Source organism: Bos mutus, chromosome 3, assembly GCF_027580195.1.
Source record: "Bos mutus isolate GX-2022 chromosome 3, NWIPB_WYAK_1.1, whole genome shotgun sequence".
NCBI lineage: Eukaryota > Metazoa > Chordata > Mammalia > Artiodactyla > Bovidae > Bos > Bos mutus.
In genome coordinates, this window is record NC_091619.1 from 1,082,851 (window position 1) to 1,107,492 (window position 24,642).

Here is a 24,642-nt window from a genome sequence, read left to right on the forward strand (position 1 = left end):
TTCAAATCCAGCTTTAGGGATTTTTCAATAACACTTCATTGCTGCTTCCCGATGTTAAACAAGAGAAAGTTAAAACAAAAAAAAAGACAGCATTACCCAAAATACAGTGTCCTGAGCATAGCAACGGAAACAACCAGAGACCCCAGACAGTCTGTCAGGTCTTGGTCTAGGGGTACTAGTGCTGCAAGTCCGAGGTCAGTCCCAGAGAATGTGAAGTGCGCATGTGCTAAAGGTCCTAGGCTCGCCCCATCACAGGGGCGGAGGAAGGACAGTGCGCATGTGTTGAAGGTCTGAGGTCCGCCCCGGAAGAGGTGGGGAAGGGGCCTAAAAGCAGAGGTTTGGTGCCATCTGTTAGCCTAAACAGCCCACGTTCTGTTAGCGGAACCCATGCAATGGACGATCCCTTCATTACACCTAGGACCGCTGCCTTACGGCTCCTCCGTAAGCACTACATCTTTGGATTCCCCGAGGGTCAAAGAGAACACGGGACCGGAAGCGCTGACTCCCGTCGTATTTCCAGGGGCAGAGGAAGATGGCGAAACCCATTGGCTAGTGGGGATCAGAAGAGGGCGGTTCACTCGGCCTGCGCGTGGGGCACTATGGGTATTGTAGTTCAGGGCTCCGCGGTCCAGCTTGCAGCGAGGAATCTTGGAAGCCAGTGGGTCCAAGCTGGCCAGGGAAGCGCCTTGCACCGGGGCATTAGGTGTGAAGTAGCTGCAGGGGTGTGTCTTCGTTCTGCTCTTTCTCTTTCGGGTGAGGCCTCACTCTGTCTCGCCTTCAGGGGCCTTCACTTCATCCCATACTTGAGGCTACTTTATAAGCCCCAGTCACCTACAGATTATCCCTTACGATTCCAAGCTGGTCTTGAGTTCCTCTTCTCGTCTATCTCCCGCACATCCAGGCCCTGGAATTCTTCTCTGTCCTTTCTCCCGTGAGTACCTTTTCTTGTTTCTGTCCTAGACAGAACCTCTCTTAACACTTTGCTCTTAACCCATGAGGCATGTCAACGGCTCCAATAAAAGGCTGTCACAGCAAATGTTTGTAGGCACGAGAAGATTTGAGCCTTCCCTTTCAGCAGCCTGGCAGCTCACTTCTTTTGTATTTCTCTTATGATCATTGCAATTGCCTTTTTTTCTGATGCCATTTCTGTGTAGTCTTTGCCTAAGTCTGGCGGGCAGCCTTGGTTATAGACGGTTCCCCTTTGATCCTATCATTTTGTCTCTGGCTGCCACATTTTGGTAATACGACAGAGGGCGCACACATGGGTTGACTTACAGGACAGAGGAGGGGGGGAAAAAGCTGAATAGAAACAAAAGAATAAATAGCAAACTAGGCTTTATAGAAGTCAGGAAGATATATGGTGAAAGAGGGGGAAGAGAGAGCAATCCTTTCATTCTCATACCTCCACAAACAATTTAGTGCTGAGTGTGAGCAGGGCTTAGTGGGCTCCGTGCTGGAAATGCACCACTAGAAACCACCTAGATACTGGGGGATCCAATCCAGGAGGGCACAGACACACAAGTAAACAACAGTGCAGGATGATATCAGTGTGTGCCCTACCTTCCTGTGTGTTTCTCTTTTCATTCTCCTCCCTCCATCAGTTCATTCCAAAGTACTTTCTCTTTTCACATCTCCTTCTGTTCCATGCTCTTCTTTCCATTCTCAAACTCCCTTCTCCCCTTGTTCTGACCCAAGCTGTTTCTTTTGTATTTTGCTGTTTGCCACTTTGCCAGCAGAAAGTGTTGCAGGGAAAGTCATGCTCATAGGGGATTTAGTAGCACGGAATGCCTGACCTTCATCTTTGTGTGAGAAATATCTACTAATTGTCATCTCATTCCAGGGAAATCTCAGCATTTATACACACTACTTGTAGTAAATCAGTTGCAGATCTTTGTGCCAGAATCATGGAATGTAATTCACAATTGATGTAATTCTTATGCTACCTGTTGAGTGATTGGTGGAACCTGAGGTTTGGAAGGTTAATCTCATGGAAATGGTAGTCAGGAACGACCCTTTATGTGTGATGAAAAGTAGAACCCTGCATGACTGGAGAAGATAAACCTTGGCTTTTTTTTTTTTTTTTTTAAAAAGCATACCTTAGTGGATTGACTAGAACAGGAATACTACCTTGGCTAGAACAGGAATATTACGTTTTTGAAAGATATTTTTGAACTGTTACTTCAGAAACCTACCCCCGCCTCCTCCAGTCTATTCTAAATTGTCTTATTGGAGGCAATAAGAGTCTTAGTGTAGGGAGGTAGTGGATAGATTTCCAAGTAATATCTAATAATCATGCTTACTTTGTTTAAGAATGTTTTGCAATGCCTTTGAGCAGTAGATTTACCTCTAAGATTTTCTACAACTAATCCTACTTCCTTTGTGTTTCTTGAGAATGGGACTCAGCATGAAGAAGTGAAATTTCATCTTCAGTTATACCTAAAGAAATTCATATCCAAGTCCCTCCATAATTTGAACCCCAGCCACCTCTCTAATCTCATCGCCTTACGCTTGTCCTTATGGTCCCTCTGCTGTAGCTACCCTGGCTTTCTTGCTGTGTCATAAACACCCTGTGCACTCTCCTGCCTGGAATACTCTGTTTCAGGTACTTTTGTTATGGGCTTTACTCAAATATTCATCTCATCAGGGAGACCTTCTCTGATCACCTTATAAGCCTTTATAAGAAAAATTAGAACCTTCATCACTCTATCCCTATGTTAAGTAGTATCACTTCTTGAAAATATTATGTATTTGTTTACTGTCTATTTCTCAAACTAGAAGATAAGCTCAGTGAGAGTATGGTTCTAATCTGTTTCCTTAGTCCCTGGAACATGGTGTATAGAAAGTGCTCATTTGTAAAATGAAAGGATTTTTAAAAAAGCATGAACAGAGCACTTAATGTGAAAGTCACTGTGTGTATAGTGAATAATGAAGGATTTACAGATAGAAATAAGATATAGTCCTTAACATTGAACAATCTGTGGTGTAGAAAGACTATAGACTAATCTAAGGATCTTTCATTAAATTGTAGCTGAGCAAAAAAGTCTTAAGTCTGAAGAGCCAGGGTCAGCTGTGGTGTATTTGGTATGTAGAAGCATTTGTACCTTATATCATAGTTTTGAACTGGCCTCTGTGCTGCTCTATTATTTCTGTGACCAATTCCCACTGTGTCCTTGTGTAGGATGAACTTGACCAATCAGGGACCACATAAAAGGAGCTATTGCTTTATTTCTATCTGACCTCCTAGCTGCCTGTCTCACTTCTTTTCCAGGGCATCCAGTTCGTTTCCACCCGTGTGCCTGTCATCAACCACATATCTCACAATGTCTCCTACTTAAAACCCTTCAAGTGGCAACTCCTTAGTTGGCATTCCAAACATCCCCTTCTCCCCTGTCCCTACTCTGACTCCTTTTTACCTCAGCATCATTTTTTTCTTTTAAATTATTTATATTTGTTTGTTTATTTGGCTGCCTCAGGTCTTAGTTGTAGCATGCAGGATCTTTAGCTGTGGCACATGGGATCTATTTCCTTGACCAGGGGTTGAAGGTGGGCTCCCTGCATTGGGAGCACAGAATCTTAACCACTGGACCACCAGGGAAGTACCCTACCTCAATATCTTTATCTTCCTCAGTACTCTTCCTGAATGTATGACTCAGAAATGTGAAATTTGCAGTTCCCTATTTGATTTTTCTCTGTGTGTTCTCTTTGCCCAGAATGCCCTTTCCCTTAATTCTTACCTTACTATAGTCGCTGGTCTTCCACAGCTTAGAGGAACCAGCCATCTTCCAAGAAGCTTTAGCAACTCTCCTCTCCTATCCAGGATAGGCGAGTTTCCTTCCCTCCACTCCACTCCTTTCCTCAAAACAAAACACATTTCAGTATTGATCAATCTCTTTTATCTACTAGATTGTAGGTCCTTTGAAGGTGGTCATTTGGAGGGCTGTCTGCTTTTAAGAGTCCAGGCATTTGAATTCCATTTCTGTCTCTTGTTGGCCAAAACAACTGTCTTTGGGCCAGTCATATGACTCATTGAGCCCATTTCCTTTTCAGTAAAATCTAATTGTACTTGCTTTTGTATCCCCAGCCTCTGGTACCATGCTCAATGCACTCAACTCGGTTGTCTTGCTGTAGATTTCTTTACATTCTCTGCCCATCTCTTGTTTCTACAGGTTTGAGATGATGACTCTTGGCTATAAGGACAGTAGACCTGACCTGAGTGAATGATGAATGATTGTGTCTCTGTGTATCTGAGAGAGAGAAGGAGAGACAAAGAAGGAGAATATTAATGTGTGAGTAGGCTGTGTCCCACTCAATTTTGCTCTGTTAAAGAGTTAAAAGTGGATAGTGTATACCTACCTAAGGTCAGGTGGTGACAGTAGGAAAGAAGAATAGATTTGTAAGCAAAACAACACTGGAAAAGATTAAACTTTCAAACTACTTGCTTTTTATGCATTTCCAGTTTAAAACCCACAAAACAGACTAACTTTGAGTATGGTTAATTAAATTAACCTCTTAAACTTTAAGGTGGTTTTTGATTCATAGTATGGAAACCTGACCTGCCTCCTGAGAAATCTGTATGCAGGTCAAGAAGCAACAGTTAGAACTGGACATGAAACAACAGACTGGTTCCAAATCGGGAAAGGAGTATGTCAAGGCTGCATATTGTCACCCTGCTTATTTAACTTATATTCAGAGTACATCATGAGAAATGCTGGGCTGGATGAAGCACAAGTTGGAATCAAGATTGCCAGGAGAAATATCAATAACCTCAGATATGCAGATGACACCACCCTTATGGCAGAAAGTGAAGAACTAAAGAGCCTCTTGATGAAAATGAAAGAGGAGACTGAAAAAGTTGGCTTAAAGCTCAACATTCAGAAAACTAAGATCATGACATCTAGTCCCATCACTTCCTGGCAAAAAGATGGGGAAACAATGGAAACAGTGACAGACTATATTTTTGGGCTCCAAAATCACTGCAGATGGTGACTGCAGCCATGAAATTAAAATATGCTTACTCCTTGGAAGAAAAATTATGACCAACTTAGACAGTATATTCAAAAGCAGAGACATTACTTTGCCAACAAATGTCCGTCAAGTCAAAGCTATGGTTTTTCCAATAGTCATGTATGGACATGAGAGTTGGACTATAAAGAAAACTGAGCACCAAAGAATTGATGCTTTTGAACTGTGGTGTTGGAGAAGAGTCTTAAGAGTCCCTTGGACAGCAAGGAGATCCAGCCAGTCCATCCTAAAGGAAATCAGTCCTGAATATTCATTGGAAGGACTGATGCTGAAGCTGAAACTCCAATGCTTTGGCCACCTGATTTGAAGAACTCCTTGGAAAAGATCCTGATGCTGGGAAAGATTGAAGGCGGGAGGAGAAGGGGACGACAGAGGATGAGATGGTTGGATGGCATCATTGACTCAATGGGCATGAGTTTGAGTAAGCTCTGGGTGTTATTGATGGACAGGGAGACCTGGCGTGCTGCAGTCCATGGGGTTGCAGAGTCTGATACGACTGAGCGACTGAACTGAACTGAACTGATAGAAACTTATAGAGAAGGAAATAGCAACCCACTCCAGCATTCTTGCCTGGGAAACTCCGTGGACAAACGAGCCTGATGGGCTACAATCCATGCGGCCACAGAGTCAGACATGACTGAGTGACTGAGCATGGCAACTTTAACTTAGTCATTTACTTTTTCATTTACTTAGTCATTTACTTGTTTCAAAAAACCATGGGAGAAGCAATCGTTTTGGAGAATCGCCACAATTTCCTGCTTCAACAGTGCTTGGATGGAACTTGGTGCTCGTCCCTTGCCTTGGCCAGCTGCTCAGAGTCAGCCCTCACTACCACCCACCCAGAGCCCTCGACCCACCCCAGGCCCCCACCTCCACCTCTCAGCCACCTTCCAGGATGACTGCATCTTCTTGCAGATGCTGCCTGGACTACTGCCAGGACTCGGAGGATGCCATCAACTACCCCACTGGAGCTGTTTGCCTGCTACATCTGTGTCATACTATTTTGACTGTGATGATGTGGCTTTGAAGAACTTTGCCAAGTATTTTCTTACCAATCTTGTGATGAAAGGGAACATGCTGAGAAGCTAATGAAGCTACAGAACCAGTAAAGTGGCCGAATCTTCCCTTAGGATGTTAAGGAATTAGACCTTGATGACTGGGAGAATGGGTGGAGTGCAATGGAATGTGTGCTACATTTGGAAAAAAGTGTGAATTAGTCACCACTGGAACTGCACAAACTGGCCACTGACAGAAATGACCCCCATTTGTGTGACTTCATTGGGACTCATTACCTGAATGAGCAGGAGAAATCCAACAAAGAACTGGGTGACCGTGTAACCAACCTGTGCAAGACGGGGGTCCCCTGAGTCTGGCATGGCAGAGTATCTCTTTGACAAGCACATACTGGGACACCGTGATAATGAGAGCTAAGCCTTAGGCTGACTTCCCGTAGTCACAGGGATGACTTCCCTGGTCATCAAGGCAGTGCATCTGTGTTTGGGTCATAATACTTAAGTTCTTTCTTTAGTACCATTCCTTCAAATAAAGTAAGTTGGTATGCCACCCTCCCCTCACACCCCAAAAGGAAAAAAAAATGTGAGAAAAAGATTTGTGAAGTCTGTGTGCCAAGTCGCTTCAGTCATGTCTGACTCTTTGTGAGGCAAGAGTACTCTGTCCAGGCAAGAGTACTGGAGTCGGTTGCCGTACCCTCTCCAGGGGACCTTCCCGACCCAGGGATTGAACCTATGTCTTTTATGTCTCCTGCATTGGAAAATGGATTCTTTACCACTAGCACTGCCTGGGAAGCCCTTCAGAGGTCTGTGCTTAATCACTCAGTGGTGTCCAACTCTTTGCGACTCCATGAGTATAGCCTGCCAGGCTCCTCTGTCCATGGAATTGTCCAGGCAGGAATATTGGAGTGGGTTGACATGCCCTCCTCCAGGGGTTCAGTCCAACCCAGGAATTGAACCCAGGTCTCCTGCATTGCAGATGGATTCTTTACCATCTGAGCCACCAGGGAAGCCCTCAGAAATCGAAAATGTGTCATTTGATGGATGCCCTGGTAGATCTGCTTTAGAGAATGAGTTAATAATATCTCATATTAAAGTCTGACTTCAACCAAGCTTTTAAAGAACTTGTGGTTGTAGAACTTCTAAAATCTGCTTACTATGTCCTTCAAAGCACGATGTGTGCTTTATTGTGCTTCTCTTAAAAAGAAATGGTTAATGAAAGCTGAAGGTTAACACTTAAAAGTAGACAGTGATAATGGATAATTGACAGTTGATCATGGAGAAGGAAATGGCAACCCACTCTAGTATTCTTGCCTAGGAAATCCCATGGATGGAGGAGTCTGGCAGGCTACAGTCCATAGCGTTGCAGAAGAGTCAGACACAACTTAGTGACTAAACAACAACAAATGTGTATGCCATGGATATTAGCACAGAACCTCTTTCAACAATGTCATAAAATCTAACATCTGTTGTAGGATATTGAGTTTCATGCTGCCTTTTGTTTACATTGAATTTTTATTTTGAACAATAGGCAACAAGTGACTCAGCAGTGATATTGATTCAAAGGCCATGAATCAATTCAATGATTTGCTGGTAAATCTTGAACAATCAGTTCTCAGAAAAACAAAGAGATCTGGTTTATAGTGTTTCCCAATTGCCTTGTATAGATTCTCCACTGTGGTCTATTCCAAGTGACCAAATGTGATGTCACTGAATGTGGAGTTGGAAAGGCACATGTACACCATTTCTGAGAGCCTGTATGAGCCAGCTCCAGGAGCAAACTCCCAGAGATAGTGAAAGACAGGGAAGCCTGGAGTGTTGCAGTCCATGGGTTGCAAAGAGTCAGACATGACGACTGAACAACAATAGTTAAATAGAAAGTGAGCCTTGAGTGTTTACCAGTGTTCCAACTGGTTAGTTTTTAGTGGGTATTTCCATGTTGTAATGACTTGTCTTCTTAATAAACCTTGTATAACCTATAGGATTCAATAATTAAGATTCTCATGTATATCATATAAAGTTCCCTAGAGCTGTCCTAAGAAAGTAAATAAAAATCTTAGCAATATTTCATATTATCTCTAGAACAGACCCTGATTTACTCTCAGGGGATTCCCTGGTGACTCAGCTGGTAAAGAAACCTCTCCTGCAATGCAGGAGACCCCAGTTCAGTTCCTGGGTTAGGAAGATCCACTGAAGACCCACTCCAGTATTCTTGGGCTTCCCTGGTGATTCAGCTGGTAAAGAATCTGCCTATAATGCAGGAGACCCTGGTTCGATCCTTGGGTTTGGAAGATCCCCTGCAGAAGGGAACAGTTACCCTCTCCAGTATTCTGGCCTGGAGAATTACATGGACTCTATAGTCCATGGGGTCTCAAAGTGTCAGACACGACTGAGCGACTTTCACTTTCCTTGTATCTTGGTGAGTTCTCTTTTTCTCCAAAACAATACTCCCCTAAACCCACCACCACTCCTACATTCAGGGATTAAATAGCAGGCCCCTCACATCTTTTTAGCAATATTCTCCAGAAATACAATGAGATTTGAAATGAGGCCTAAATTCCTCTGTATTTCTTTTACCCTCCCCCACCCCAAAGCACAGGAACTAAATTTTTACCCCTCCCCCCAACCCATCCAATTCATATATTGAAGTCCCTTCACCCAATGGGACTTTGTTTTGAGATAGGACTTTTAAAGAGGTAATTTTGGTTAGGTGAGGTTCTAAGTGTTGGGTCTTAATTGAATATGACTGATGTTCTCTTTAGAAGAGGAAGTGACACCAGAGAGGGACACAGAGAAAAGGCTACTTAAGCACACAGCAAGAAGGCAGCCATCTGCAAGCCAGGATGAGAGGTCTCTCTAGAAACCAATCCTGCCAGCACCTTGATCTTGCTTGACTTCTAGACTCCAGAATAGTAAGAAAATAAATGTCATTTGTTTAAGCTACCCAATATGTGGTATTTTGTTATTGCAGCCCTAGCAGTCTAATACACAAATGAATCATTAGAATGACCTTGAACATCATGTAGTTCTTCTTGATAAATGCATTTGACCCTGGGATATGTGCAAAGATGTTTGTAAGCATAAATTTATGTATTACTCTTTTTATTTTTTTAAAATATAACTTTATTTATTTTAATTGGAGGTTAATTACTTTACAGTATTGTATTGGTTTTGCCATATATCAGTGTGAATCTGCCACAGGTATACATGTGTTCCCCAACCTGAACCCCCCTCCCTCCTCCCTCCCCGTACCATCCCTCTGGGTCGTCTCAGTGCACCAGCCCCAAGCATCCAGTACCATGCATTGAACCTGGACTGGCGATTCGTTTCATATATGATATTATATGTGTTTCAGTGCCATTCTCCCAAATCATCCCACCCTCTCCCTCTCCCACAGAGTCCAAAAGACTGTTCTATACATCTGTGTCTCTTGCTGTCTGGCATACAGGGTTATCGTTACCATCTTTCTAAATTCCATATATATGCATTAGTATACTGTATTGGTGTTTTTCTTTCTGGCTTACTTCACTCTGTATAATAGGCTCCAGTTTCATCCACCTCGTTAGAACTGATTCAAATGTATTCTTTTTAATGGCTGAGTAATACTCCATTGTGTATATGTATCACAGCTTTCTTATCCATTCATCTGCTGATGGACATCTAGGTTGCTTCCATGTCCTGGCTATTATAAACAGTGCTGAGATGAACATTGGGGTACACGTGTCTCTTTCTTCTTTTTTGCTTTTGGTTATTTCTTGTTTTACAGTTTTAGTCAATAAACAATTTTGAAAATAATGCCATGACTCACTTTTGATGTATGGCAAAACCAATACAATATTGTAAAGTAAAAAAAAAAAAAAAAAATAATAATAAAAAAATTTAAAAAATAATTAGAAAAGAAGCTAACAATATCGTTAGTTAATAGTGTTTTATCCTTCTGCTTACTATCAATAATTTCAGATAATTTTAATTAATTTCTAACATATTAGTCTCCAAATTAATAATAGCACAAAAATAATCTTAGTAAATTATTTTGGTAATAATTCTTTTTGTCGGTAGAATCTGGTTAGCTAGCATGTATCTGTTACTTGCAGGGATTCTGTTGCATTATGTAGAAGAAACAATCATAGAATAGTTATTTAGAGCTAAAACGTGTTTCTGTGAAAGAAATAAATATAATTAAATATAATTTTTCTATATTAAAAATATACTATTGTAATGCCCCAAAGCCTCTGAATATGTGGTTATGTTATATGTGAAATAAAGACTCCTTTCTGTTATTTCCAGTAATGCACTCCATCTTGGTCTAGACCCAAGACAGACCCATATTATATTAAATAAATGTTATAGTACTTCATATTAAAGTGAGAATTCAGTATGGGTTTTGGGTAAACCCTGACATAGTATGTATGAAATTGTTTTCATACATTTCTATGTTTAAGAAAACATAGAAATTGTTTTCTTAAAAGACATAATTATGCACTTCAAACATGAAACATTTATGGAATCATTGAAATAGCTAGTATAAACATGAAAATAAAAAGGAAAATACTACAACCATTTAGGTTGTGTGGTGTTTTTTTTTTAAATATATTTAATTTTTATGTGTTATTTTTTTTTTTTCTCTGTTGATCTTTTCTTTTTTCTTTTTATTCCTTTCTTTTTTTTTTTTCATTTTTTAACTTTACAATATTGTATCAGTTTTGCCATACATCAACATGAATCTGCAACAGGTATACATGTGTTCCCCATCTTGAACCCTCCTCCTCCCCCCTCCCTGTACCATCACTCTGGGTCGTCCCAGTGCACCAGCCCCAAGCATCCAGTATCGTGCATCGAACCTGGACTGGAGACTCGTTTCGTATATGATATTATACATGTTTCAATGCCATTCTCCCAAATCATTCCACCCTCTCCCTCTCCCACAGAGTCCAAAAGACTATTCTATACATCAGTGTCTCTTTTGCTGTCTCATATAGAGGGTTATTGTTACCATCTTTCTAAATTCCATATATATGCGTTAGTATACTGTATTGGTGTTTTTCTTTCTGGCTTACTTCACTCTGTATAATAGGCTCCAGTTTCATCCACCTCATTAGAACTGATTCAAATGTATTCTTTTAATGGCTGAGTAATATTCCATTGTGTATATGTACCACAGCTTTCTTATCCATTCATCTGCTGATGGACATCTAGGTTGCTTCCATGTCCTGGCTATTATAAACAGTGCTGCGATGAACATTGGGGTACACGTGTCTCTTTCAATTCTGGTTTCCTTGGTGTGTATGCCCAGCAGTGGGATTGCTGGGTCATAAGGCAGTTCTATTTCCAGTTTTTTAAGGAAGCTCCACACTGTTCTCCATAGTGGCTGTACTAGTTTGCATTCCCACCAACAGTGTAAGAGGGTTCCCTTTTCTCCACACCCTCTCCAGCATTTATTGCTTGTAGACTTTTGGATCACAGCCATTCTGACTGGCATGAAATGGTACCTCATAGTGGTTTTGATTTGCATTTCTCTGATAATGAGTGATGTTGAGCATCTTTTCATGTGTTTGTTAGCCATCTGTATGTCTTGTTTGGAGAAATGTCTATTTAGTTCTTTGGCCCATTTCTTGATTGGGTCATTTATTTTTCTGGAATTGAGCTGTAGGAGTTGCTTGTATATTTTTGAGATTAGTTGTTTGTCAGTTGCTTCATTTGCTATTATTTTCTCCCATTCTGAAGGCTGTCTTTTCACCTTGCTTATAGTTTCCTTTGTTGTGCAGAAGCTTTTAAGTTTAATTAGGTCCCATTTGTTTATTTTTGTTTTAATATCCAATATTCTGGGAGGTGGGTCATAGAGGATCCTGCTGTGATGTATGTCAGAGAGTGTTTTGCCTATGTTCTCCTCTAGGAGTTTTATAGTTTCTGGTCTTACGTTTAGATCTTTAATCCATTTTGAGTTTATTTTTGTGTATGGTGTTAGAAAGTGATCTAGTTTCATTCTTTTGCAAGTGGTTGACCAGTTTTCCCAGCACCACTTGTTAAAGAGATTGTCTTTAATCCATTGTATATTCTTGCCTCCTTTGTCGAAGATAAGGTGTCCATATGTACGTGGATTTATCTCTGGGCTTTCTATTTTGTTCCATTGATCTATATTTCTGTCTTTGTGCCAGTACCATACTGTCTTGATGACTGTGGCTTTGTAGTAGAGCCTGAAGTCAGGCAGGTTGATTCCTCCAGTTCCATTCTTCTTTCTCAAGATAGCTTTGGCTATTCGAGTTTTTTTGTATTTCCATACAAATTGTGAAATTATTTGTTGTAGCTCTGTGAAAAATACCGTTGGTAGCTTGATAGGGATTGCATTGAACCTATTGATTGCTTTGGGTAGTATACTCATTTTCACTATATTGATTCTTCCGATCCATGAACATGGTATATTTCTCCATCTATTAGTGTCCTCTTTGATTTCTTTCACCAGTGTTTTATAGTTTTCTGTATATAGGTCTTAAGTTTCTTTAGGTAGATATATTCCTAAAGTATTTTATTCTTTTCATTGCAATGGTGAATGGAATTGTTTCTTTAATTTCTCTTTCTATTTTCTCATTATTAGTGTACAGGAATGCAAGGGATTTCTGTGTGTTGATTTTATATCCTGCAACTTTACTATATTCATTGATTAGTTCTAGTAATTTTCTGGTGGAGTCTTTAGGGTTTTCTATGTAGAGGATCATGTCATCTGCAAACAGTGAGAGTTTTACTTCTTCTTTTCCAGTTTGGATTCCTTTTATTTATTTTTCTGCTCTGATTGCTGTGGCCAAAACTTCCAAAACTATGTTGAATAGTAATGGTGAAAGTGGGCACCCTTGTCTTGTTCCTGACTTTAGAGGAAATGTTTTCAATTTTTCACCATTGAGGATCATGTTTGCTGTGGATTTGTCATATATAGCTTTTATTATGTTGAGGTATGTTCCTTCTATTCCTGCTTTCTGGAGAGTTTTTATCATAAATGGATGTTGAATTTGTCAAAGGCTTTCTCTGCATCTATTGAGATAATCATATGGTTTTTATCTTTCAATTTGTTAATGTGGTGTATTACATTGATTGATTTGTGGATAGTGAAGAATCCTTGCATCCCTGGGATAAAGCCCACTTGGTCATGGTGTATGATCTTTTTAATGTGTTGTTGGATTCTGATTGCTAGAATTTTGTTAAGGATTTTTGCATCTATGTTCATCTGTGATATTGGCCTGTAGTTTTCTTTTTTTTGTGGTATCTTTGTCAGGTTTTGGTATTAGGGTGATGGTGGCCTCATAGAATGAATTTGGAAGTTTACCTTTCTCTGCAATTTTTTGAAACAGTTTGAGTAGGATAGGTGTTAGCTCTTCTCTAAATTTTTGGTAGAATTCAGCTGTGAAGCCATCTGGACCTGGGCTTTTGTTTGCTGGAAGATTTCTGATTACATTTTTAATTTCCGTGCTTGTGATGGGTCTGTTAAGATTTTCTATTTCTTCCTGGTTCAGTTTTGGAAGGTTGTACTTTTCTCAGAATTTGTCCATTTCTTCCACATTGTCCAATTTATTGGCATATAATTGCTGATAGTAGTCTCTTATGATCCTTTGTATTTCTGTGTTGTCTGTTGTGATTTCTCTATTTTCATTTCTAATTTTATTGATTTGATTTTTCTCCCTTTGTTTCTTGATGAGACTGGCTGATGGTTTGTTGATTTTATTTATCCTTTCAAAGAACCGGCTTTTGGCTTTGTTGATTTTTGCTATGGTCTCTTTTATTTCTTTTGCATTTATTTCTGCCCTAATTTTTAAGATTTCTTTCCTTCTACTAACCCTGGGGTCCTTCATTTCTTCCTTTTCTAGTTGCTTTAGGTGTTCACTTCAGTTCAGTCGCTCAGTCGTGTCCGATTCTTTGTGACCCCATGAATCGCAGCACGCCAGGCCTCCCTGTCCATCAACAACTCCTGGAGATCACCCAGACTCACGTCCATCGACTCAGTGATGCCATCCAGCCATCTCATCCTCTGTCATCCCCTTCTCCTACTGCTCCCAATGCCTCCCAGCATCAGAGTCTTTTCCAATGAGTCAACTCTTCGCATAAGGTGGCCAAAGTACTGGAGTTTCAGCTTTAGCATCATTCCTTCCAAAGAAATCCCAGGGCTGATCTCCTTCAGAATGGACTGGTTGGATCTCCTTGCAGTCCAAAGGACTCTTAAGAGTCTTCTCCAACACCACAGTTCAAAAGCATCAATTCTTTGGCACTCAGCCTTCTTCAGAGTCCAACTCTCACATCCATACATGGCCACAGGAAAAACCATAGCCTTGACTACATGGACCTTTGTTGGCAAAGTAATGTCTCTGCTTTTGAATATGCTATCTAGGTTGGTCATAACTTTCCTTCCAAGGAGTAAACGTCTTTTAATTTGATGGCTGCAGTCACCATCTACAGTGATTTTGGAACCCCCCAAAATAAAGTCTGACACTGTTTCCACTGTTTCCCCATCTATTTCCCATGAAGTGATGGGACCAGATGCCATGATCTTTGTTTTCTGAATGTTGAGCTTTAAGCCAACTTTTTCACTCTCCACTTTCACTTTCATCAAGAGCCTTTTGAGTTTCTCTTCACCTTCTGCCATAAGGCTGGTGTCATCTGCATATCTGAGGTTATTGATATTTCTCCTGGCAATCTTGATTCCAGCTTGTGCTTCTTCCAAACCAGCGTTTCTCATGATGTACTCTGCATATAAGTTAAATAAGCAGGGTGACAGTATACAGCCTTGACATACTCCTTTTCCTATTTCGAACCAGTCTGTCGTTCCATGTCCAGTTCTAACTGTTGCTTCCTGACCTGCATACAAATTTCTCAAGAGGCAGATTAGGTGGTCTGATATTCCCATCTCTTTCAGAATTTTCCACAGTTTCTTGTGATCCACACAGTCAAAGGCTTTGGCATAGTCAATTAAGCAGGAATAGATGTTTTTTTGGAACTCTCTTGCTTTTTCTATGATCCAGCGGATGTTGGCAATTTGATCTCTGGTTCCTCTGCCTTTTCTAAAACCAGCTTGAACATCAGGAAGTTCACGGTTCACATACTGCTGAAGCCTGGCTCGGAGAATTTTGAGCATTACTTTACTAGCGTGTGAGATGAGTGCAATTGTGTGGTAGGTTGAGCATTCTTTGGCATTGCCTTTCTTTGGGATTGGAATGAAAACTGACCTTTTGCAGTCCTGTGGCCACTGCTGAGTTTTCCAAATTTGCTGGCATATTGAGTGCAGCACTTTCACAGCATCATCTTTCAGGATTTGGAATAGCTCAACTGGAATTCCATCACCTCCACTAGCTTTGTTCGCAGTGATGCTTTCTAAGGCCCACTTGACTTCACATTCCAGGATGTCTGACTGTAGGTGAGTGATCATACCATCGTGATTATCTGGGTCGTGAAGATCTTTTTTGTACAGTTCTTCTGTGTATTCTTGCCACCTCTTCTTAATATCTTCTGCTTCTGTTAGGTCCATATAATTTCTGTCCTTTATCGAGCTCATCTTTGCATGAAATGTTCCCTTGGTATCTCTGATTTTCTCCAAGAGATCTCTAGTCTTTCCCCTTCTGTTGTTTTCCTCTGTTTCTTTGCATTCATTTTTGAAGAAGGCTTTCTTATCTCTCCTTGCTATTCTTTGAAACTCTGCATTCTGATGCTTATATCTTTCCTTTTCGCTTCTCTTCTTTTCACAGCTATTTGTAAGGCCTCCCCAAACAGCCATTTTGCTTTTTTGCATTTCTTTTCCATGGGGATGGTCTTGATCCCTGTCTCCTGTACAATTTCACGAACCTCATTCCATAGGTCATCAGGCACTCTATCTATCAGATCTAGGCTTTAGGTATAGAGTTAGGTTATTTATTTGACGTTTTTCTTGTTTGTTGAGGTATGCCTGTATTGCTATGAACTTTCCCCTTAGCACTGCTTTTATAGTGTCCCACAGGTTTTGGGTTGTTGTTTTTTCATTTTCATTCATTTCTATGTATATTTTGATTTATTTTTTGATTTATTCTATGATTTGTTGGTTATTCAGCAGTGTGTTGTCCAGTGTGTTGTCCAAATATTTTGGAATTTTTAATAGTTTTTCTCCTGTAATTGAGATCTCATCTTACTGCATTGTGGTCAGAAAAGATGCTTGGAATGATTTCAGTTTTTTTGAATTTACCAAGGCTAGATTTATGGCCCAGGATATGATCTATCCTGGAGAAGGTTCTGTGTGCGCTTGAGAAAAAGGTGAAATTCATTGTTTTGGGGTGAAATGTCCTTAAATATCAATTAGGTCTAACTGGTCTATTGTATCGTTTAAAGTTTGTGTTTCCTCGTTAATTTTCTGTTTAGTTGATCTATCCATAGGTGTGAGTCGTGTATTAAAGTCTCCCACTATTATTGTGTTATTGTTAATTTCCCCCTTCATACTTGTTAGCATTTGTCTTAGATATTGCAGTGCTCCTATGTTGGGTGCATATATATTTATAATTGTTATATCTTCTTCTTGGGTTGATCCTTTGATCATTATATAGTGTCCTTCTTTGTCTCTTTTCACAGCCTTTGTTTTAAAGTCTATTTTATATATGAGTATTGCTACTCCTGCTTTCTTTTGGTCTCTGTTTGCATGGAAAATCTTTTTCCAGCCCTTCATTTTCAGTCTGTATGTGTCCCCTGTTTTGAGGTGGGTCTTTTGTAGACAACATATATAGGGGTCTTGTTTTTGTATCCATTCAGCCAGTCTTTGTCTTTTGGTTGGGGCATTCAATCCATTTACATTTAAGCTAATTATTGATAAGTATGAACCCGTTGCCATTTGCTTTATTGTTTTGGGTTCGAGTTTATACACCCTTTTTGTGTTTCCTGTCTAGAGAATATCCTTTAGCATTTGTTGGAGAGCTGGTTTGGTGATGCTGAATTCTCTCAGCTTTTGCTTGTCTGAAGAGCTTTTGATTTCTCCTTCATATTTGAATGAGATCCTTGCTGGGTACAGTAATCTGGGCTGTAGGTTATTTTCTTTCATCACTTTAAGTATGTCTTGCCATTCCCTCCTGGCTTGAAGAGTTTCTATTGAAAGATCAGCTGTTATCCTTATGGGAATCCCCTTGTGTGTTATTTGTTGTTTTTCCCTTGCTGCTTTTAATATTTGTTCTTTGTGTTTGATCTTTGTTAATTTGATTGATATGTGTCTTGGGGTGTTTCGCCTTGGGTTTATCCTGTTTGGGACTCTCTGGGTTTCTTGGACTTGGGTGATTATTTCCTTCCCTATTTTAGGGAAGTTTTCAACTATTATCTCCTTAAGTATTTTCTCATGGTCTTTCTTTTTGTCTTCTTTTTCTGGGACTCCTATGATTCGAATGTTGAAGAGTTTAACACTGTCCTGGAGGCCTCTGAGATTATCCTCATTTCTTTTAATTTGTTTTTCTTTTTTCCTCTCTGATTTATTTATTTCTACCATTCTATCTTCTACCTCATTAATCCTATCTTCTGCCTCCGTTATTCTACTATTTGTTTCCTCCAGAGTGTTTTCGATCTCATTTATTGCATTATTCATTATATATTGACCCTTTTTTATTTCTTCTAGGTCCTTGTTAAACCTTTATTGCATCTTTCAGTCCTGGTCTCCAGGCTATTTACCTGTGATTCCATTTGGATTTCAAGATTTTGGATCATTTTCACTATCATTATTCAGAATTCTTTATCAGGTAGATTCCCTATCTCTTCCTCTTTTGTTTGGTTTGGTGGGCATTTATCGTGTTCCTTTACTTGCTGGGTATTCCTCTGTCTCTTCATCTTGTTTATATTGCTGAGTTTGGGGTGTCCTTTCTGTATTCTGGCAGTTTGTGGAGTTTTCTTTATTGTGAGATTCCTTGCTTTGGGTGGGGTTGTACAGCTGGCTTTTCAAGGTTTCTTGATTAGGGAAGCTTGTGTCCGTGTTCTGGTGGGTGGAGCTGGATTTCTTCTTTCTGGAGTGCAATGAAGTGTCCAGTAATGAGTTATGAGATGTCAATGGTTTTGGAGTAACTTTGGGCAGCCTGTATCTTGGAGCTCAGGGCTGTGTTCCTGTGTTGCTGGAGAATTTGCATGGTATGTCTTGCTCTGGAACTTGTTGGCCCTTGGGTGGTGCTTGGTTTCAGTGTAGGTATGGAGGCATTTGATGAGCTCCTGTCGATTAATGTTCCCTGGAGTCAGGAGTTCTCTGGTGTTCTCAGGGTTTGGACTTAAGCCTCCTGCTTCTGGTTTTCAGTCCTATTTTTACAGTAGTCTCAAGACTTCTCCTTCTATACAGCACCGTTGATAAAACATCTAGGTTAAAGATGAAAAATTTCTCCACAGTGAGGGACACCCAGAGAGGTTCACAGAGTTACATGGAGAAGAGAAGAGGGAGGAGGGAGTTAGAGGTGACCCGAATGAGATAAGGTGGAATCAATAGAGGAGAGACCAAGGTAGCCAGTAATCACTTCCTTGTGTGCACTCCACACCTGGACCGCTCAGAGATGTTCACAGAGTTATACAGAGAAGAGAAGAGGGAGGAAGGAGACAGAAGTGGCCAGGAGGATAAAAGGGGGAAAATCAAAAGGAGAGAGACAGATCCATCCAGTCATCAGTTCCCTAAGTGTTCTCCACCGTCTGAAACACACAGAAATTCACAGAGTTGGGTAGAGAAGAGAGGGGGTAGGGAGGAGACACAGGTGACCTGGTAGAGAAAAAGCAGAGTCCAAAGAGGGAGAGAGCAGTTAAGCCAGTAATCTCCCTCCCAAGTAAAAATGGGTACTGAAGATTGGGTTCTTAAAGGTACAAAATTGATAACAAATACCCAAAAGCACAGATTAAAAATCTAGAGTAGAGTTTTGAATTTCAAAAATACAATATTAAAGAAAAAAGAGGAAAAAAGTCACAAAAATTATAATTATATATATATATATATATATATATATATATGTAGTTGGCTTTTTAAAAAATAGGTCTTTTTTTTGCAAAGTAATAGTAGGTTATAAAAGTGAAAATTAAAGGAGTAATAGAGAACTTAAAAAATAAAAAATTAAAAAAAAATGATCGTGAAAGTATTAGAAATATATCTAGGACTTTCTCTGGTGTTGTTGTGGGTATTGTGGCGTCAGTTCATTTTCGGATAGTTCCTTGGTCCAGCTTATATTTCTCAGGATCTATAGGCCCCTTCCTATGTAGTCGGTACTAACGACAGGGTTTTGATCTTTTGCACCTGTCTCTTCCAAGGCGGTTCCCTCTGTTTTAGCTTCTTTTGTTTGCTGGTCTCTTCAGTGTCTGATTTCCGCCCTGACACAAAGGGGGCGGTGGTGGACACATTTTTTAGGCTCACTTGTTCAGTCGCGCTGTGGGGAGGGAGGGATGCTGCAAACAAATAACACTGGCGTGTGCTCCTAGTGCCTCAGCCACACTGGGCCTGCCCCGCTCACTGCGCGTGTACCCTCCCTACCCACACTGCTCAGGCTCTAGGTTGCTCCACTGCTTCTCTAGGTTGCTCTGAGGCCGGCCCCGGGCTGCATGCACCTCCCAGGTCTAAGCCGCTCAGGTTCAGGTACTCGGGTAGTCCTCAGAGGTGCAGACTCAGTTGGGCCTGCGTTTTGTGCCCTTCCCAGGTCTGAGCAGCTCAGGTGATGGGGTGTTTGGTGAGCGTGGTCACTGTGACTTATCGCCTCCCCTGTTCCTGCCACTCAGTTTTCTGGGTGTACAACCGGCGCACTTTCTCAGGTGGATGTTGACTGACCAGAACCCCAAGAAGTCTTAGTTAGCAAAGAAGCCTGCTTACAGTTTTGTAGATAATGTCTCTCTGGGGCTGCAATCGCACCCTTCCAGCTCTGGCTGCCTGTTACCAGAGGGGGATGGTCTGCAGCTGGCTATCTCTGTTCAGTCCTTTGTTCTGTGCGCAGGCCTGGCGGTGTCTTAGGTTAGGGCTGGCTTTTTGCATGGTAGTTATCCCACAGTCTGGTTTGCTAGCCAAAGTTAGTTCGCTCAGATTGCGCTCGGGGCATTCAGGCCAGATTCTTTAAGCAATGCAGCCCGCACCTCCCTTCCCAGTCCCCGCTTGCTAGTGGCAGGAGCAGGCGTCTGTGCTGCTTCTCCGCTGGGGGAGTTACCATTGGGCTTGTAATCTGTGGGGTTTAATTATTTATTTATTTTTCCTCCCTGTTATGTTGCCCTCTGTGCTTCCAAGGCTCACCACAGACTCGGCAGTGAGAGTGCTTCCTGGTGTTTGGAAACTTCTCTCTTTTTAAGACTCCCTTCCTGGGACAGAGCTCCGTCCCTACCTCTTTTGTCTCTTTTTTTGTCTTTTATATTTTTTCCTACCTCCTTTCAAAGACAATAGGCTGCTTTTCTGGGTGCCTGATGTCCTCTGCCGGCATTCAGAAGTTGTTTTGTGGAATTTACACAGCGTTTAAATGTTCTTGTGATGAATTTGTAGGGGAGAAAGTGGTCTCCCCGTCCTATTCCTCTGCCATCTTAGGACCGCCCTCCTGTATTACTCTTTTTAACTTGATACACAGTTTACTGTCATTTAAAGGTGCTTGATAAGGTTGATGTTGGACATTCTGTAGGTAATTGCAACTTGATCTTCCAGATGACATGTAACTATTTGATTCCAAAAAGTTCACTCACTTGGGGAATTACTATAATTAAAATAAAACGTTCTTGTATATATATATATAAAGAAAGTTGACCAGACATCATTTTGGTTTTCTTACTTTGTTCTGAATTCTTCAGAAGAGAAATATTGCATTCTCCTAATAACCAATATTTGAGGCATGTTATTTTTTATTTTTTTCCTCAGGCTTATAGTTGTAGAATATTTCCAGGATATCCAAGTGTACTGAAACAGTATGAGAAAAGTCAATAAATGATGCACAGCATCCAAACTGGAAAAAATTAAGCAACAGGAAGATAGTGAACAATAAAGAAGTCTTCTCACCAACAAAAACGTGTCAGTAATTTCCTAATTTATTTTTGTCCTGAAGAAACATTCTCAGGGGAATAGGTGTGAATATGCAGTGAGTTTGGGCTTCCCAGGACTTCCCTGGTGGCTCAGATGGTAAAGAATCCAACCGCAATTCGGGAGACCTGGGTTTGATCCCTGGGTAGAGAAGATTCCCTGGAGGAGGGCCTGACAACCTACTCTAGTATTCTGGCCTGGAGAATTCCATGGACAGAGGAGCCTGGTGGGCTACAGTCCATGGGGTTGCAAAGAGTTGGGAACGACTGAGCGACTTTCACTCACTTAACTTTGGGCTCTAGTGGTAAAGAACCCTCCTGCCAAAGCAGGAGATGTAAGAGATGGGAGTTTGAATCCCTGGGTCAGAAAGATCCCCCGGAGGAGGGCATGGCAACTCACTCCAGTATTGCCTGGAGAATCCCATGGACAGAAGAGTCTGACAAGCTACAGTCCATGGGGTCACAACTGAAGTGACTTAGCATGCACGCATGCATGTGGTGAGTTTGAGAAGAGCTTCAGTTGGCATGCTGTCCTTAGAGAATGTACTCGAGGAGAAATCCCATATATATGTAGGTGTGTGTGGGTGTATGTGCTCCCAGTGTGGCAGTGCTTCCTTCAGAGCTTTCATTTCATCCTGCACTAGAGTTCTCATTAGTGAAAAAGCCTATAAATGTACTGAGTTTGAGAAAACGTTTCACTACATCACACCCTCAGTGAGTACTGCAGAGACCTGCCTGTACTATAAAAACAGAAACAGTTTTCATTTGAGTCTCAGATCTCATTGTGTATCAGAGAACATCTCCCCGCACCCCTCCGCCCGCCCTTGCCCCGGCGCCATCTTTCAGGGAGAAGACAACCTGGGAGAAATACTGAAAAAAGTACTGAAGAGAGAAAATACTTTCTTAGGCCATTGAGAAGGATAATTGCAAATTGTCTGCTGATGTCAGTTAGTTTACCAAAAAAAAAAAAAAAAAAAAACAGGGTGGGGTCATTTTGAACCAGGACTCTAGGTTCTATTTGGGCTGAAGAAATTGGTCAGCTATGGAGATCCCTCAGTCAGTATCTCCTGTCCACATACCCTCACCACTGTTACTCAGCTTCCATTACTTGCCCCAACATCAGGCCTGTCACTTTTTCAGTTACACCCTCCTCTGTTTCTTTTGGCGATGCCCATAGCATGTGGGACCAGGGATCAATCCCCTGAAGTGGAAGCATGGAGTCTTAACCACTGGACCACCAGGAAAATCCCATGCTCTCCTTTCTGTGTTCTCATATCTGTGTGGACTATATTTGTGATTGCAGTACCATGACCTCCACTTGCTTCAACCTCTAGTTCTTTTACCCATCTCTTTATGCTCCAGTATTCTTGGGCTTCCTTTGTGGCTCAGCTGGTAAAGAATCTTCCTGCAATGTGGGAGACCTGGGTTCCATCCCTGGGTTGGGAAGAACCCCTGGGAAAGGGAAAGGATACCCACTCCAGTATTCTGATCTGGAGAATTCCATGGACTGTATAGTCCATGGGGTCGCAAAGAGTTGGACACGACTGAGAGACTTTAACTTTTGATCAGCTGGGCTTCTCTGGTGAGTCAGATGGTAGAGAATCCATCTGCAGTGCAGGAGACCTGGATTCCATCACTGGGTAGGGAGGATCCCTTGGAGAAGGGACTGGCTACCTGCTCCAGTATTCTTGCCTGGAGAATTCCATGGACAGAGGACCCTGGTGGGCTACAGTCCGTGCTATCACAAACAGTCGGACACAATTTAGCAACTAACACTTTTGATCAGCTTCTTTGTTCTCTTGTCTTGGATTCAGGAGCTAGAATTTAGATTCTTTATCACTATGTATAATGTTCCCCTCTATGCCTTTCATTTTCATTTAAAAATAAAAGGATTGGATTAAAGTTGAAGTCACCTCTCACTCTTTTGTAACTTGCTGACTCCCTCCTACTGGGAACTGCCTGAGGTTACATACTATCTTCCCAGGTGACTCATAAATCTAATTGAATAAAGGGTTCCTGGGAAAAGACACTCTACAGTAGAAGGGAAAGTAAGAACAATTTTACTACAAATGGGAGATGGTGCTTCTTGATTGTTGTTCAGTCTCTCAGTCATGTCTGACTTTTTGGGACCCCATGGACTGCAATATGGCAAGCTTCCCTGTCCTTCACCATCTCCCGGAGCTTGCTCAAACTTATTTACATTGAGTCGGTGATGCCATCCAACCATCTCATCCTGTGTTGCCCCCTTCTCCTGTCCTCAATCTTTCCTGGCATCAGGGTCTTTTTCCAGTGATTCAGGTCTTCACATCAAGTGGCCAAAGTATTGGAGTTTCAGCATCAGTCCTTCCAATGAATATTCAGGGTCGATTTCCTTTAGGATTGACTGGTTTGATCTCCTTGCTGTCCAAGGGACTCTCAAGACTCTTCTCCAGCACTACAGGTCAAAAGCATCAATTCTTTGGCACACAGCCTTCTTTATGGTCCAACTCTCATATCCATACGTGACTACTGGAAAAACCATAGCCTTGACTAGATGGACCTTTGTTGACGAAGCACTGTCTCTACTTTTTAATATGCTGCCTAGGTTTGTCATAGCGTTTCTTCCAAAGAGCAAGCATCTTTTAATTTCATGGCTGTAGTCACCATCTGCAATGATTTTGGAGCCCAAGAAAAAAAATCTGTCATTGTTTCCATTGTTTCCCTATCTATTTTCGATGAAATGATGGGACCAGATGCCATGATCTTAGTTTTTTGAATGTTGAGTTTTAAGCCAGCTTTTTCACTCTCCTCTTGCACCTTCATTAAGAGGCTCTTTAGTTCTTCCTTCCTTTCTGCCATCTACATAGCTGAGATAGCTGATATATCTGAGGTTACTGAAATTTATTCTGGAAATCTTGATTCTAGCTTGTGCTTCATCATTTTGCATGATGTACTCTACATATAAGTTAAATAATCACTAAACTTAAAATAATGAGGCTATGCTGGATCATGGAAAAAGCAAGAGGGTTCCAGAAAAACATCTATTTATGCTTTATTGACTATGCCAAAGCCTTTGACTGTGTGGATCACAAGAAACTGTGGAAAATTCTGAAAGAGATGGGAATACCAGACCACCTGACCTGCCTCTTGAGAAATCTGTATGCAGGTCAGGAAGCAACAGTTAGAACTGGACATGGAGCAACAGACTGGTTCCAAATAGGAAAAGGAGTGCGTCAAGGCTGTATATTGCCACCCTGCTTATTTAACTTCTATGCAGAGTACATCATGAGAAATGCTGGGCTGGAAGAAGCACAAGCTGGAATCAAGATTGCCAGGAGAAATATCAATAACCTCAGATATGCAGATGATACCACTTATGGCAGAAAGTGAAGAGGAACTAAAAAGCCTCTTGATAAAAGTGAAAGTGGAGAGTGAAAAAAGTTGGCTTAATGCTCAACGTTCAGAAAATGAAGATCATGGCACCCGGTCCCATCACTTCATGGGAAATAGATGGGGAAACAGTGGAAATAGTGTCAGACTTTATTTTTCTGGGCTCCAAAATCACTACAGATGGTGACTGCAGCCATCAAATTAAAAGACACTGACTCCTTGGAAGGAAAGTTATGACCAACCTAGATAGCATATTCAAAAG

General features: G+C 41.2%; 1 long non-coding RNA gene across 1 annotated transcript in view; it reads left to right on the forward strand.

Annotated features, from left to right (window-relative positions):
• Positions 1-505: 505 nt before the first annotated feature.
• LOC138986365 (uncharacterized) overlaps positions 506-24,642 on the forward strand; it is a 39,801-nt gene continuing 15,664 nt past the window's right edge. Inside the window, exon 1 of the long non-coding RNA XR_011463195.1 lies at positions 506-931. This is a non-coding gene — a long non-coding RNA (uncharacterized lncRNA). The remainder of the gene's footprint in view (positions 932-24,642) is intronic.